We start from the raw sequence: 12,290 nt of genomic DNA on the forward strand, positions 1-12,290 counted from the left end.
TTGGGAAACATGAGCAAGGCTGATTGTAGAGTAGCAGCCTTTTTGAGGTAACAGTGAAATATTGCTCTTCCTAAACCTAGTCCTTGAGGCCATACTGCTAATATGTTGCAGATTTTTTTTTATTACTGTGGGAGTACTGCAGTAAAGTTTAATTCTGTACTATTATGTCTGTTCCTTGAGCGCAATATACAGGCAGAGTCTTAAACACTGAGAAAATCTGAGCACATTGATAGATACCTTTGATGTGATTAAGACATTCCCAGTAAATTATTCACCAGATGGTACATCAAAGGAAGTTACTCAAATTGCTTTTCAGAGCTTCAGCTAATCTCTGAAGTGTGTGGGCTACCATCCAGGCTGCAGCATTTTGCATGAGTTAGCTGTCCTTTATTACCTTGCCTAAATGGGGTGATTTGCCCTTTTGTCATCAAGCAGTACCAAAGCCTAAAAAGGTCAGGAGGTAATAGCTTTGAACAATGTTTGCTGCCAGATTTGGGACTCCTGACTATTTCTTTGTAGGAGGCCAACACTGACAGAATGTAACCATGTTTTGGTTCCCACTTCCTTGGCTGTTGTCCTCTACTGTCCATTCTCTCTCTGTTGTGCCCGTTGCCTTCCTACCTCCTCCATGTCACAGGTACTCGGTGCTGGTGCTCCAAGGTGCAGATAAATGCTATACAAGTGTGGTGAGCTTAGCATTATGGGATGCTACCTGAGGCTTCATCCACACTTAGAAGAGGTGACATCTACCTGCCCTCTCCAGCTGACAGTAATGAGAGCCCTCATGGTCTTACAGAACAGAAAATGTTGATGACTTTGCAGGAGCCTATTGCTCTGCAGCCTAAGCTGTATAGTTTTGGCCAGTTAGATCTGAAGTCAGGTAACTATTTAGCTCCAGAAATTCTTCTTTCAAGATTTCTCAGGGTTTACTTGCACTCCAAGTATTTGTTTTGCTGGATTAGGATCCAGCTCCTTGTTGTCATATATGCATATATGTAACAGGAATTTTATACTATCATCTCTTTCTTACAAAAGTTTCGTACCTATTCAGTGTATTCTGGTGAGCAGCTCCTCCGAGTACACCCTTCCTCTCTCACCAGGTAACCAACTAACTCCAGTTCCCTTCCTGCCTCGGGGCATGTTCTCTTAACAAGCCAACCTACTCTTTTATGGCTCCTGTTGTTCTTATTAGTTACAGCTGTGGCCTGTTGAAGTTAGGCCTTCTCCTCATTTTTGATAATTGGCCCAGCCGCAACTCCTTAGGGGTAAGATTACTTTCTATACCATCTCCATTCTATCCCCTCACAGCTCCTCATGCCTTCAGTTTTCAATTCCTGATGCTGCCATTTGGATGTCCAGTTCAGTCATTCTCTTAGCACTTGGACAGAAACAGACTCCCTTTAATATACCAGTAATTGTGCATTTTGTAGCAGAGAATGTGCATCAGCCATTATATGTCTGAGCTTTATCCTCTCTGATTTAAATCTGGAGTGAGTAGAATCTACCCCCATCACTTAGACAAAGCCCAAATTGACACAGCCATAATGTAGGACTCTGAAATTCTGCCAGCTGCTGGGGAGGTATTATCCTGTTTATTTGTATACACCTCTCTCTTCCAAGATCTTTTTAAACACTTTGCAGTATAATTTCCAGAAGGATAAAAGTTACTTAAATGAAAACAGCATGTACCAACCTGTTTGGTGCTGCAAGGAAGGTGGAATATTCATAGTATTCATCCTTTCTTCAGGTAGTAGTCTGCAGGTGTTGTACAGGGTCCCATCTGACCTTAAAATAGGTTAAAGCTTCCTTAAAGCTGACGATTCCACTTTACTGAAGGTAGATAGAAAAGGGGATATTATAAAACTGGTTTTCTTTTTACATATTATTGTACTTGTTTATCTTATGATATTTTATTTTTCTTACTCTAAATGAGGAACACAGGTGAGTCAGTTTTGTTTTCACATGCCCTTCAGGCTCTCAATGCTGACATGTTTGTGGGAGCCTTTTTTATGTGGTGTAGAACTGGATTCACTATGATCACTTTGGCTACATTCAGCAGCCTCTGATTTCCTTCTTTGTGTACTGGTTTGCTTTGAAGAGGGGTGTCAGAAATTTTTGTCTCTCCTCTTCACACCCACGCTCCCCGCACAGGTCTTCATTGCATGATCTAGCCAGTTTATAGGAGACATGAATTTGCATGGAATTACTTTTGGGGAAGTTTGCCTGAGCTATATATGGTTATACAAAACCACACAGCTGCACATCCGTTACCACTGCATACAGATGGGATTGAGAGTTTGGCTCTGGCTCAGTCCCCTCGTTCTGTAAAGCTGTGCCCGAAATAGGTGTGCCTATTCAGCTCAGTTAATTTGTATGCTGGGAAGGGCTGTGTTTTTCTCAGTGTTTGAGTGTGAGCTACAGATGCACATAACTTGAGCAGCTGAAACTTACCTGCATTTAATACTTGCCATCTTCCTGTTTACTGAGAGGAAGTAAGTGAGTAAGTATTTTACTTTTCCCTAGTAAAATCTAGGGAAAGACCTTAGAAACTTGAAAGAAGTATTTGAGTGATTTATGTGGCAGTGGTGCCTTGGATGAGGATTCATATTACCTTTGCATGCAGATATATTCAGGAATCATCAATGATACAACAATGTTCATTTTGCTGCCACTGGCACTCATACCCACGCAGTAGGAAAGAGGCTTTTGGAGGGGCATTTTAGCATACTGATTGGGTGGCACTCTGCTTGCAGGGAGAGTGAACAGGAGGGAGGAGAACATGAATGTATGTGTTGAGTTTGTGAGTGCTGGTGCTGGTTAGTTGTTGCCTTCTCCTCCTTTTGAGGGGCACTTCAATCTGAATGTCAGTCTTCCATCTTTTGAAATCATACATGAAGTCAGGTCTGTGTTTTCAAACGAGTTGTCACAGCATTAAGAGAGGCACCAAGCTGCAGGACTGCCCTTGGTCCTGCAGCAGCTTATCCTGCCTGGTTTGCAGTCAGCTTCCAGCCTTCCTTCAGGCTCTTCAAACTCATTGTTGTCCTGATAGGAAACCCTTGGCTGGAGCTGTCTCCAGAAGGTTGTTGAGCTTTCCTCTTCTCTATGCATACTGTTGCATGCTCTTATGGGAAAATAGAGAATAAAGGGTTCTCTTATGGGTTGATTTGCACCATTTAGCCCATACATGGTGAGAGTTCTCAGGTGGGAAATGGTTGTGAACATATTTTCCAAGAGACAGAAGACGGGCTGTGGGGAGAAGTGTCAGCAGGAGATATGGCTGGAACTTCAACCATTTTGATTTTTTTTCCAAAAGAGTGACTTCAATTAGTTAGGAGGATAAAGAAAATACAACCAGCACCTCTTGAGAGGAAAAGCTGGAGGGATTTCCCTTCCAGCCAAGTAACTCTTTACTGTGCTTATTTTGAAAGGGAAGAGGAACATACTAAGTTTCCAGTGCCTCTTCTTCAGAGGTCGGAAGTCTAAGCTCTGAGTTGTAACATTCATGAGAATAAACTGGAGCCTTTTAACAAAGCCATTTCACTCCTGCTCCTTATGTGAGCAGCCACAGTGTAGCAGCACCTCTGTCTACAGCACTGGGACTGTCAGGATGAGGATTCCGTAGCTTTAAGATAAAAATACATTGCAGATGGTAATCCATTATGAAAGCCAAGATATTTTTGGGGGGAGCACTTTCTAACATGGCTGATAGTAAAGCCCAAATAATGGAAGAGAAAAATCCAGAGCTTATCCTGTTTCAGTTTTAATTGATTTGAAAATGTTGCTTGTTCCCATGTTCTGGCCAGGTAATGCTGTCACACAATCTGAAATGGATTTGGGATCAGCAGGAAGTGACAGCACAAGCTAAGAAGTTTCCACACAACATCTGCCATACAAACAAATCAATTGCACAAAGCCCACATTTCTTCCATCACTGGTCTTTCTGGAAATTAAAATATCAACATGAATGATGATAGATTTTTGCAAAATCATGTGTCCACTGAAGTTTCAATTAGCAGAACGATTGCCAAGTGCTGGTTGGAATGAAGCATAGGGAAGACAGAACCTTAGAAGGTATTTATGGTCCTTTCAACTCAAATTCAATTTCATTTCAAATTACAATTCAATTTCAAATGTCCTTTAGGCATTTTCTGTATTCAGATAAGAATTTTTAAATCATGAAGAAAATACCGTTACATTCCCTATGTAGTATCCATACTAATATGACTTGGAATTATTTGATTTAATTTTCTTAAGTAAAATCTCAAATTCATGTCAGTTCCTATAGCCAGGGACTTCAATGCCTCTGAGAATTTGCCATGTTGCTTCTGGTTCCTCCTGGCATGGGCTGCTTGGTCTTTGCTGTCACGTATCAACAATCTTAACATGATTTTTAAGGACCACTACGTTTGGGGCACTTTTCTACATATGATAATGCAATAAGTCAGAAGGAACACAAAGGAAGAGTATACTGAAAAATACCCAGACCGTGAAGCAACAGAACACAGCAGTTCTTTCAAAAGGAGAAAAACCAAACCAAAACAGGAGGGAGGGAATAAAATGTCAGTTTAGGCAATAAAATGTATTTTATTCTCTGTTTACTATTATACAGTGGTAATAAATTCAAACCAACAGGGAAACCTTAGCTTGGATTCAGAAGAATACTGACAAAACTTAGTAGAATGCTACAAACTTTTCTGTAGCTTGAGTGTAGTCATTTCTATTCCCTGAGACAATCTGGCTCTGCAGCTTTTCCCATTGATGTAATATATTAAATGATTCCATAGATTAAATTCCCTTCTGCTCAGGGTACCTGCATCCCAAGTATCACATAGGGACACACAGAAGACAGTTCAGACTTGTGTCTTTAATGTCATCTGAAAGTATATTGATTTTATTGGCTGCTTAGGGACAATTCTATTCCTTCACGCCCTTTCCTCTTTTTTCTGATATTCATGTGAGCAGTTCACTTTCACGTTTGCATTACATGTCAAGGTCTGGGGGATCAGCTCTTGCTGTCCTGGGAGAATGACTGAGTAGGCTGGAGGCTTCTGCTGGGTAGGACTCTGAATGGGGGATGAATGAGGCTTTCAGAGTTACTGCAGAGGGGCTCACTTAAGCCAACAGGCTTCCTCTAGGATAAAGAGAAGACACAATCTACAAGAAAGGGACAAACTTAAAAGTACAGAACACTCATTAGCTCATATGTGGTAGTGAGATGAAAGAGCCTGGTTTTCTCCAGTGTTTTAGCTTTGCTGGTAACATGCAGTTTTCAGACTGCAGCCAAGCAATGCTCAAAGTGGGCAGGAAAAATTATATTTTTCTGCAGACACTGCAGAGCTGTTCTGGAGTCCTTTGCCTCTTCGGCAGCAGGTTGCATGTGGCAAGGACAGAAATCTGTTAGATGGGGTGAAATTCACCTGAGCATGAAAGCAAGGCAATTGCTTGTCTCTTGTTGCAGCCCTGCTCTTCTCTAAATGGTACTCACTATGGAAGTCTTAGGCAGTGTCTTGCTGCAGAAATGGGCCTCTATTTACATCTGGTACTTTGTGCCAAATGGTCTATGTTAAAGCAATGAGGTGAGTTTGTTGTCCTTCGAGGGACAATTTAATTTCTGTTGTTATAATGAATGCTACCCTTTGCAATTGCTAACTCTGCCATGTTCAGAGCAAGGTGCTGGTCTTTAATACCACTTTGAAGGCCCTGCCTGTGAGAATGTAAGAAGGTTTTGTCAAATGGTTTTATGCACAAAGGAGCTTCTTCTCAAAGGAAGCCTCTGAAGTAAATGACATGTTATTATTCACAGGAGCTAAAAAGTGCAGTGAACTAAAGATATGTATGCAGGTAGCAAACAAATAAACAAGCTGTGCCCTAGAAAACAAGCTGTGCTCTAGTATCCTTGGAAAAATTGAATAAATAAAAGGCACAGTCCTTGGAAAATACTGTGCTCCTGCCACTGCCACATGTGCAGTGAAACATAGATATATTTACAATTTGAAAGACAGGTAAGAGTCAATAGGTAAAAAAATTCCTTAAAACAGATGTTGTAACATCCATGTCTATCTCTCAGGCAGTAGGTCTTGAAGGCTGTATGACCAGACACTTCTAGCTCCATCTGAGGCTGGGAACTGAAAGAACATGTGTTCACCAAAGGAGAAAAATGTATTGGGCCATGGTGTTTTCTATCTTTTTCTCAAATTTCTTGCCCCCAGATGGCTGCTAACTTTATATCATTTGCAGCCAAGGATCCTCCCACAAGGAGCAGGAACAGAGCCCAAACTGATCTCATCCAAGTGGGGCTTGGTTCTATCCCCAAACTGATTGATGCCTATGCTAAACTCAGGTGAGCCTTCCCAGCATGCGAAATTCCCCATGCAGTTTCGCTCCAAGGCCTTAATGAAAGCTGCAGCGCTGCCTGTGATTAGAGTCCCTTGCCTGTTCTCTTTTGAAACATTTAATCCCAAACTGAGGCTATTTGGCTAGATCAGTAAATTCAGTTTAGAAATGCCCAGAGGTGAAACCATTAGTAACGAGACAATGATCCATTCCTTATAAAAATCTGATCCCTCAGAGGCATAGCCTGGAGAAGTTTGTTTGCTTTCATGGATGTTTGCTTGCTTGGATGGCTTTCTAGCCAGCTGTTGAGATGACTGCCAGTAAAGTACTCTTGGTGGCACGTAAACCTGTGGGAGGATGGATTGTAGAAGAAAAAGAGATAGTGCTGAAGGCAATCTCACCCCTGAGGAGTTGCAGCTGTACTAATTACCAAGAATTAGGAACAGGCCTGCCCTTAATAGGCCACAGCTGTGTCCAATTAGGATGGGTGCTATAAAAGAGTGGGGCAGCTGGGCAGAAGCAGAGTTGGAGGTTGTGCTGGGTGAGGGAAGGGCTGAGTGGCTGTGAAGAAGAACGAGAAAAGGAGTCAGTGTTTGAGGAGCTGCTCATGAGGACTTACAGAGAAGGTATGAAGGTTTTACAGTAAGGTTACAACATAAGCCATTATGGTGCCAAATATGTATGAAACTTATTACCTCTAAAGTTGTCTAAGAAGTTCTCTACCAACCTAGCAATGCCATGTCATAAGATAATTTGAAAGGAATGCCTAAAAAATTGTGTGACTAGGGTGGTAATGTGAAAAAGCTGTTCAGATTAGTGATGTGTGTACTGCCTGCATGAAAGCTGCTAATGAAGTTCTGGGTGCTTCAGGGGCTGCTGGTGCCAAGTGGCTGTTTAAATCCATTCAGCAAGAGTGTGTTCTTGTCTGTGTGGCAACACACGTGTGTGAAAGAACCTGTCCCTCACAAAAGCATGAGAGAGAAGCACTTTTGGAGAGAGACTTTAGGCAAAGGGCAGATGAGGAGCAGCAGCCCTCTTGCATCTTTCAAAGCTCCCTCCTGGGCTGGTGTTTTAAAGAGGGTAGTTAATACATGTCTTTAGAGGATGGTATGAGAGAGCAGGGGTATTTTTAAAAGAGTAAGACTTTGTTGTGAGTGTCCACATGATGAACTAAACTAAGAAAAAATGGTCTTCCTGTTAGGTAGTGGCTTGCTTTTGCTGATGTTTTCTCTCACAAAATAGAATGCCTTTTGTATGTAAACAATGTGATTTAGTCTTGCAGAGATTGTTTATGGATAGGGAAGACATTCCTGAACAGAGAAGAAATAAAAGAAAGCAGAGATTTTAACTTGTTGGTTAAAACAGCCTTGGTGCACAAACACTGTTAGCAAAAAAGTACGTGGGGATTGTCTTGAGCAGGTGTCCTTCTGGATCTGCATTCGCATCTTAAAAAACTTGGTATAAAAAATGCACTTGCTGTTTGTTGGTTTTTCTTTAAACATCCTGATTGCTTTTTGATGACACTGTACAAACACACGGTTAGAATCAAGTGCTAGAAATAGCTTCCTAGAACTCAAATTGATTTTTTAGATAAGAAATAAACATGTGCATGTGTGCAAGTCATGCATGCATCCAGGCAGAACTAGTTATTTTTATTCTTCTAGATGAAATTGTCTGTAAAAACATGAGGTGCTATTTATTGTTACCATAATTTTAATTTAAAATTCACTTCAGTGACATGAAGTGTTGTCTTAGCTCATTTAACAGGCTGTGAAATGGTTAGAAGGATGATAGAAATGTCTGACAAACCAACCTCAGGTAAAATGTAGTTACTCATATTTGCTACTCAACCCCTGATTTTTTTGTAATGATGAGTAAAAATGGGTCATCTTATTAGGCAAAAAATATTAACATTAGCAAGAAATGTTTCCATCTCACATTGAGGAGAACACATGCACAGCCCAGTTGCAACCCCTCCCCATGGTTTGACTTTGAGGGGAACTGGAGTAGGGGGAAAAGGCAGCTGGGCTGGTTTCCTTCAGTGCAGCTGTAGTAAGCTTGAAGAGAGGGTGCTGCCCATCACCTCAGCCATGGGGTGTCTGCAGGGTCCTTTGCAGCAAGCTTCTCCCCTGGATCCTTCTACCCTAAGGAATGATATCCTAGTCCCTCCTACACATAAATGGACAATTTCCATCCAACACCACAGTGTTTCCACAAAAAAGCATCACCTGTATAAAAGATGTAGTCTGGCTCTGGGCTTGTGCCCTAGGAGCAGCCTTACATCCTTTTTGGGGTCCCAGTATTGGCTGTAATGTACAAGTACTTTTTGCTTCATTATGGCTCTTTTGAGGTTTCAAGGAGGCAAGTTATTTCAGTGGTATTGCATTCTGAGGGGCAGAGGAAGAGACTGGATTTAGGGAGAAGTTTGGTGGAAGCACAGCAACTAGGGATGCTGAGAATAGAAAAAATATCTGGCAGTTCTAAAAACTTAAATCCTTTTATTCCTATGGATGTATTTCTTTAATCTAAGCACTTGAGTGGATGAACTGTTCAATATTTATTCAGGGTCTATTTCTGTAAAAAACAGGACATAATTTGCAAGCCAGATTTTCCTTAAAGACCAGTGGCTTAAAACCTCTGATAGAAATTTCCAGCCAGAAATAGTTATTATGTTGCACACATCAATAAATTTATTGATCATAATGAGACTTTTTTTTTTTTTTGCTGTGCTATTTTCATGAAATAACATTTACCTTAATACTTCTTGCTTTGGCTCACTCTTTCTTGGCCTGATCTGTATGACAAATGCCCATTTATGCAGCTGGAACCCAACTCAGGACAGAAAAATGCAGAAAAACTACAGCTTTGTGGCAAGGCAGGAAAAACTAAAGAGCTGTAGATGGTCATAGCCCCAAGTGTGACTGGGAAAACTATTGAGACAAACCAATTTTGTACAAATGAGAAACATTTCTTATAGCAAAGTGAGTTTGCAGTGAAGTATAGATCCCTATCCATGCTCCTTTGGATATCCTCCCTGAGACTGGATCAAAACAATCCAAATAGTGTGTGAAATGCAAAGAAGTTAATTTATACTGGGCTACTGTGCCTCAGTTATTGTGCCAGCTGTCACCTCGATGTGCAGTGCTAAGGGTGAGTCACTATTTACTTCCTTAGCAATGCTGCAGTGCAGGGGGAACTTGAGTGCAGCTGGCTGCACAGAGGGCAGCTAAAGCTGTTTGGCCTCCAGAGCACATTGCTTTGTTGGGTTTCTCTCCCTAGGTACCTATATTCCAGTACTTGCAAAAATCAGACCAAACTACAAACTCACTTCAGATGGAGATTCTTTCCAAGGATTGTGTTCTGCAGAGATATTCTGCATTGTTTGGGAAAAACTAAGAGGCCATCTGCAAATACTTAGCCTGGATCTACCTTCAGGAAAAAAAAAGCCAATCCCAAGAGCTAACTGGAGAATTGCTCCTTTTACCTGGGTGGCTGCTATCAGAAGTGGGCTTACATCTGCTCTCACAGCAATAGGTGGAAATCCTCTGTCTATCAAAAGGAAGATGATTTTCTGACATTATTTTCTCATATAGGAGTTTATCTTTAGATTTTTTGTTCTCAGTGCACTTATTCCCCTTTCAGGTTCAAAGTGGCAATCCATTAAATGATCCAGTGACTTCTCACTTGCCTGTGCAAGATCAATTGAGAAGAATCCTAACAGGCCTAACCCTGAAACCAGAACGCAGAATGCCCAGTTAGATTCTCCTGTGACACAAACTAGTGACTTCACCAGCACGCTGCCTAGCAAACATTTGTCTGCAGCTGTCTCAGATGAATATTTTATACACCAAATGCTACCTGCAGTAAATGTCCAAGAACTCATGACATCAGGACGCTCTAACCAACAGAGGAATCCTGGTAAAAGGCATGGTAAGGCAGCGTAGAATCTCTTGGAAAGCCTCCTTGTGTGGAGTGTCCCCATAATATGGAGCTGAAAGGACCTCTCTGAGTTTAAACAGCAGTGTTATTTTTGTGTCACCATTTATCTGTGTGTATGAATGTCCCCCTATAAGCAATAGATCCAAGCAGCCAAATCCAATCACCTTTGATTTTGAAAGGAATTAAAGATAGCCTCATTCTTTCAACTGCTGTAAAGATAGAAAATGGGCTAGAAAAGACAGACCACATAAATTTCTAAACTGAGGGAAAGGCTGCAAAACTTACGCTTTGTTAGACCCTGTCCACATTGTCTTCTCAGCTGCAGAAAGGCTGCTAGTGAAGCTCTCAGTCACCTGTGAGGATCCTTGTCCAACAGGATATTTCTGATGGGCTTGATTCTGCACCTGTGTGGGAACCACATGTGAATTGGCTTCAAAACCCATGTCCCTGGTCTCCCAAGCAGAAGAATACATGTGACTGGTATACCTTGGTTGGTCACTCATCCACTGTCTTGGGTATAGGCAACTTTAGGATGTAGAGGATGATCAAACTGCAGTTTAAAGTCATGCAATGTTTCATTTGATTGGTAAGCTTTTCAGGTTTGATCTCAGGAACTGTTTTCCAAATTCATATGGGGATGGATTTTATGTAACTTAGTATTCCTGTTATAAAATGTATTTTGAGAGCATTTATCTTATATGGTGATTCAAAAAGGCTACATTAATTTAATCTGAAGGCATTTCAATGTAGGATTGACATCAGGAATACTGTGAGGAGTCAGTTTCTGGCCTCTGGAAAAAGGAAGAATAATTCCTTGTACATTCTCAACCTTTGCAGTTTCTTTTAGAAAGTCTACAGGAACATGCAATGCTCAACAAAATAGTTCATTGAAGCACCTTGGTATCAATGTTTAGTTGATGGCATCATACAGAGATGTGGTCATGGTGGCATTGGGAGCACTATAGCAGTTGAAGGAGAACTGCAGAACATTAAAAAAAAAGACTTGAGCCAAAAGATGAACAAGCTCTCAGGGTAAAATTAATCTGAGAATACCTGAACTAGTAAGAGTTTATTCTAAGCTATTTTGGCTGCTCTAATTATGGCAGGAAGATAAGGGTGATACATCCTAGCTGACTTGGGCACCTGTGTGCTATAGGATGACATCTTCAATGACTGGCTCCATGACTACCTTAGAGAAGGAGCCTATTTCACACTGCTCAGTTAGCTAAGATAGAGCCTATAAAGTTTTCTCTTGACGTAACTTTCATCAGTATAGGGTTAAGCTTTACCTCACTGTCAGACAGATGATTAATTTTCCCCTTATCCAATCAAAACTGAACCTGAAGCGCATTACAATATTGTAGTTACCCATATTTTGTTTTCTAGGACTACATGTTGCCTTTCTGCTCAGCTAAGAGAGTGTAAAGACTTTCAACTGACCTCAGCAGAAATGAAGAGATGAGTCACTGAGGCTGCAGTAAGTGGTCAGGTAAACACCCTAAATTCCAGTCTCTGCCCATTTCACCAATCTATAGTGGTCACATACCGTGGCAATCAATGGGAACAGTTTGCTCTTCAGTTTAAAATTAAATAAGTAGTCAGTTATAAAAAGCCTTTGCAAATTCTTTCCCACGTGTCCAGTACAAATCTTCATAGATTCCCATTTAGGATAAATCTGAAGAGGAATTGAATGCATTTCTGCTGGCACACTCTGATATTCAAGGAGTAGGTGTAGCAAGCTGTGGGAACTAAGAAATTAAGAAAAATACTGCAGTGCTGTCAAGAGTAGGTGTAGACATTTTGTACCTGCTAAACCAAAATGATGGGCCTAACATTTAAAATAATATGCTGATCTAACACTTGAGCAGAACAGTGATTTAGATAGACAATGATCTTTTCTCTGCTATCCAGTCTCCCTAATACTACAAGGAAGCCAAATGCTTTGCAATGCAAATCAAATGCCAAATAAAAGGATGGTGTGATTCATCTGAAAAAAATGTTTCACTTAAGAAACCCCA

General features: G+C 41.0%; 1 protein-coding gene across 4 annotated transcripts in view; it reads left to right on the top strand.

Moving 5' to 3' along the window:
* RTKN2 (rhotekin 2) overlaps positions 1-12,290 on the top strand; it is a 48,671-nt gene that overhangs the window by 1,893 nt on the left and 34,488 nt on the right. The window contains exons 1-2 of one of the 4 annotated variants that reach the window (XM_038141659.1): positions 2,726-10,263; positions 11,659-11,761. The exons of 2 other annotated variants lie outside the window; for them this stretch is intronic. The gene's annotated coding sequence lies outside the window, so the exon portion shown is untranslated. Of the gene's footprint in view, positions 1-2,725; positions 10,264-11,658; positions 11,762-12,290 lie in introns of those variants that run through there. One more of the 4 variants, XM_038141656.1, reaches the window with a different exon arrangement.

This window comes from Motacilla alba, chromosome 6 (assembly GCF_015832195.1).
Source record: "Motacilla alba alba isolate MOTALB_02 chromosome 6, Motacilla_alba_V1.0_pri, whole genome shotgun sequence".
NCBI lineage: Eukaryota > Metazoa > Chordata > Aves > Passeriformes > Motacillidae > Motacilla > Motacilla alba.